Source organism: Orycteropus afer, unplaced genomic scaffold, assembly GCF_000298275.1.
Source record: "Orycteropus afer afer isolate SDZICR_OR568_19922 unplaced genomic scaffold, OryAfe1.0 scaffold00111, whole genome shotgun sequence".
NCBI lineage: Eukaryota > Metazoa > Chordata > Mammalia > Tubulidentata > Orycteropodidae > Orycteropus > Orycteropus afer.
Genome location: NW_006921698.1, coordinates 7,575,983 through 7,580,808, shown reverse-complemented (window position 1 = coordinate 7,580,808; position 4,826 = coordinate 7,575,983). Strand labels below are relative to the sequence as shown.

The window sequence follows — 4,826 nt, the reverse complement described above, 5'->3', positions numbered from 1 at the left end:
TGGTGATTATTGAATTTTTGGATTTTGTTCCACATTTTCCCTCCCACTCTATCCAGGATCTCCAGATTTGATCCTTTCCTGAGTGGTTGGCATTGGTACCCGGGCACCATCTAGTTCTTCTGGTCTCAAGGCCCGTTGTGTCCTAGAAGATTGACACAACTTAGAAGCTGATTGCTTCTAAATGCCCCTCCTTTTTTTTTCTTTTTACATTCTTCTTCACTTCTGACGCTAGGAGACCGTTAGCTGCATCTTAGATGGCCGCTTGAAAGCTTTTAAGACCCCATTCGCTACTCACCATTGTAGGGTGTGGAGCAATGCTTTTATGTATTTTGTTGTGCCAATTGAGTCTGGTGTCCCCCAGTACTGTGGTCCTGAGTAGATCTATTGGATCTCTCTCCCATAGTGTCTGGTTGTCTGTAAGGGATTACTCTGTGTCTGTCTTCTATTGTTTCTGTAAAGACTGCAGGTATTTTGTATCACTGGTGTCTGTGCAAGATTATCCTCAGCTGAATCCTTAGTCTAGAGTATACTTCTGTTCACTGACCCCCGTCTGATCATCTCAGGTGTTTATGTGTTTATCTGTATAGCCTAGTATTTGTTGTTAATGGCAATGCAGTATTGTGGACACATTAGTTGGTATTAGCATCTGTCATCTTATCTCTTATGTGCACAATTCGGTGTCCTCCCATTTCCTAATGTTATCATGGTGGTCATAAATTCTTCCCGTATATCCCTCCCTCTACCCATGTCAGCGTGTAGGCCCCAACTAGCCCGAAATTAATCCCTTCCCTTCCCTCCCCATTTTGGTAACCTGCTAAGTGAGTTCCTTTTCCTAAGCAAACCCTTCTCTGTCTTTTTACAGTAATGAGCTCATACATTACTTGTCCTGCGATTGACTTATTTCACTCAGCGTATCCTCCAGGTTCATCCACGTTGTGAGATGATTCGTATATCCCTTGTTGTTCTTCATTGTGGTACAGTGTTCCATTGTGTGGATATACCATAATTTGTTTATCCACTCATTCGTTGATGGGCATTTAGGTTGTTTCCATCTCTTTGCTATACTGAATTGTGCTGTGATGAACATGGGGTGCATATGTCTGTTCGTGTCCTGCCTCTCACCTCTTTAGGATATATTCCTAGTAGTGGAATTGCTGGATCAAATAGTGTTTCTATTTTCAGTTTTTTAAGGAAACACCATACCATTTTCCATAATGGTTATACCGTTTTGCAGTCCCATGAGCAGTGTATGAGAGTTCCAGTGTCTCCACAACCTCGCCAGCATTTGTTATTTGTTGTCTTGTTGAACTTTGCTATTATTGCTTAGGTGAGATGATATCTCATTGTTTTGATCTGCATCTCTCTCATGGCTAATGATTGTGAGCATTTCCTCATGTGTTTGTTGAATCCCCCAACCTTTCCTGGCTGAAATCTCATGTGTCTGCTGCTTGGAGCAGTCTTGGAGTGGAACTCAGAAACAATTTTCCTGAAGAAGTAGTAGTTTGTTGTTAGTTGTATTAATTCAGCTGTATTACTGACTTTGACAAGTCATTTTAAGAATTTAGGCATCATTAAGAGGTTCATGCTTGGCTACCACTACCAGCCATACTGATTGGATTGCTAATATCTGAACCTGGAGAGTGGGAAAAAAAAGGTAGAACAAGATTCAAAATTATGAGAATGACCAGACTTACTGGTCTGATAGAGGTTGTTGGAACCCCAGGACTGTGAATCTTAGACACCTTTCAAACCTGGAGATTCCCAGGGGATCACCAAGCAATAGACAAGCTTATAGGGCAAACAGAGACACCTGTGAGCAATTTGCTCCTCAGAACAGTCAAGCATGGGAGATCAGGAGGGTGGCATTTGCCCAAGAGCAAAGTTTAGAGTGCAGGAAGGGTTAGGATAGAAGGACGAATGGAAATGGGAACCCAGAGAGGAAGTGCTGTTACATTGAGGGAATTTGACAAGTAATGTCATCAAACAAAATGTTTATAAATTGTTGAATGTGAAACTAATGTGCTCTGTAAACTTTCAACTAAATCACAATAAAATGTTTTTGGGAAAAAAAGTTAGGCACTGTGGTAGTTAAGATTATGTGTCAACGAGGCTGGGCCTGGTTTTAAGTGGCTGGGCTGCTGGATATAGTTATTTCCCATCATGAGATTGATTATCAGCTCCATTGTGGAATCTGCTGTGAGCAGCTGAGTAGCTGCCTTAGGGGTGTGCTCTGCTTCCAGTATGTAAGAAGATGCTTTAAGAAAGGTCTTGAGCTTTTTGGCATGCTGGGATCCTGCATGTAGCTGAGTCTTCATTCATCAGCCTGCCATGTTGTCTTCTGATCGTGGGACTGTTTCTGGATTTGAACTAGTGGCCTGCTGTGTTGCTTGATAATCTTGGCACTGTGCCATTTTATTTGCCAACCTTGGGTATGTCAGCCTCAGCAGCCAGCAGCTGCCTGAGTTAAGAGACACCTCCAGCTCCAGTGTCTGGGAGCAGAGCTGAAGCCCAGTGTTGAGGGACCTTCACCCAGGCCCTAGAGCTGGCACTTGAACTTGGACATCTAGCCTCCTAAACTGTAAGAGAATAAATCCCTGTTTGTTAAAGTCATCCATTTGTGGTATATCTCTGTTAGAACAACACTAGAGAACCAATACAGGCACCATTTGTGAAATTACTCCTATGAGAAAATCTAAGTTCCAGACTTAATTGAAGAATTTTTCAGCACAACTGAGATATGACTTCTGTGCACATTTAAAAATGAGGAGCTCTGATGGTGCTGTGGTTAAAGCATTGGGATGCTAACCAAAAGGTTGGCGGCTTGAACCCACCAGCCACTCTTCGGGAGAAAGATGAGGAAATCTGCTTCCATGAAGATTTACAGCCTTGGAAACCCTTTGGGCAATTCTGCTCTAGTACTGGGTAAGAATTGACTCATTGGCAGTGAGTTTGGTTTGGTTTAGGTGGAAATCCAAAGAATAGCATATATATGTTCAGTCAAGTCTGGAACTTAGATTTTCTCAGAGAAATAATTTGACAAATGGTACCTGTTTTTTTTTTCCTCCAGCATTTCATTATGATTTGGGTAAAAGTTTACGAAGTTAGATGATTCTTTCTTTTGTAATTCAGAGCTTCTTCATAAAACAAAGAATAGGCTAGAATCTAGCCAGCTTATTGGGAATTAGTGTGCATAAAGATTATGTTTTAATGGTGTAATGGAAAAGAATAAGATAGAGGAGTGAGATCAAAGGAGAATTATTATTCTGGTACCCATGACTTAAGAAAAATCAGTGCCTTTTCTGTATATATAGGTGAGAGCCATTTTACTGTACTGTCTTCAGAAGGTACTTACTGCTTCTGCCTAAATTGATAATGGGGAACAAAGGATCATCTCCTGTTTTGGATATTGCCACTGATGCCTTTCCATTGGCAGACCATTAAGAAATAAATCTTTAAGGCACATGTAACAACTTACGCTATACTTGGTTTCTCAGCTTACAAATAAAAGCTTAATTTTTACCCAGATGTTCTTTTAGTTAGAATATTGTACCCTCCTTTGGCTTACTTAATCCTTTAAAATTGTTAGCATTAAATCCTATATTATCAGTTACTCTTTACATAAAGTAACTGTTGAAAGGAGTGTCTTAATAATTATAAGTAAATTTAGTGTATATTAGCTAAACTAAATATATGTATAAAGCACATCAGTAGTTCCTCAAAGGATATTTATGGCGTGGGAAAAATAGTTAAAACTTTGCTTTGGCTCTGAATTGAAAGAATTGGAATTATAAAGGGGACAATCTTTCTGACTTGTGAGGATTTTGTGTATTTATCTAAGGCCTAATTTCTGAATTTTCCTTCTAGCCTTGTGTATCTTTTCTAAGATGACTTTGTATTAGAGCCAGAGCTATTCTGCAGTTTACCCAGGGTTATATAGCCAGTAGTAGCCCTGATGATACTGTGGTTAAGCACTCACAAGTCAAAGCTACCAGCTGCTCCACAGGAGAAAGATGTGGCAGTCCCTAAAGATTTACAGCTTTGGAAACGTGCAGAACCATTCTACCCTTTAGGGGCACTATGAGTCAGAATCAACTTGACAGCAACAGGTACATATAGACAATGAATAGCTGACACAATTTGAATCCAGGTGTGTCTAATCCAGAGCTCAAGCTCTTATCTTCTAGATTATACTGCCTTTACATAAAATACACACAATCATTTTATCAACTCATAAATTTCTTGTACTGAAATAAGCATACACTTTCCATGGAAAATGGACTTGGATGGTGACAGTACTGTTCTAGATAGTATTGCGTGTGTGTGTGTGTATGCATACATACATACATACATATATATATATATACATACACATGTATGCATACACATGCACACACACACACACATACATATATATATGTGCATACACATGCACATATATATATATGAGGAGCTCTGGTTGTACAGTGGTCAAAACATTTGGCTGCTAACCAAGAGGCTGGTGATTAGAACTCACTACCCACTCTGGGAAAGAAAGATGAGGCAATCTGCTTCTGTAAAGATTTACAGCCTGAAAACCCAGTAGGGGTTGCTATGAGTTGGAATCGACTCGATAGCAGTGAGTTTGGTTTGGTTTTGGTGTTGCTACTAAATCGTATTGTAGTGATGCAGTGTAGTAAATTACTTTGTGTGGCTTTTCTACCCATAAGTCTTTGTAAACTCCAAGGTGGGATTTGCTATGAGCAACTGAGGAGCTCCTGATTGCTGAAGGTGTCCACCTGGAGTATTTCTGTTGGGAGTGGCACAAAACAATGTTCTGGGAGGTGCCC

At 40.2% G+C, this 4,826-nt stretch overlaps 1 protein-coding gene across 1 annotated transcript in view; it reads left to right on the top strand.

Moving 5' to 3' along the window:
* Positions 1 to 4,826, top strand: part of MAP4K5 (mitogen-activated protein kinase kinase kinase kinase 5) — a 182,637-nt gene that overhangs the window by 60,916 nt on the left and 116,895 nt on the right. The gene's annotated exons all lie outside the window — the stretch shown is intronic.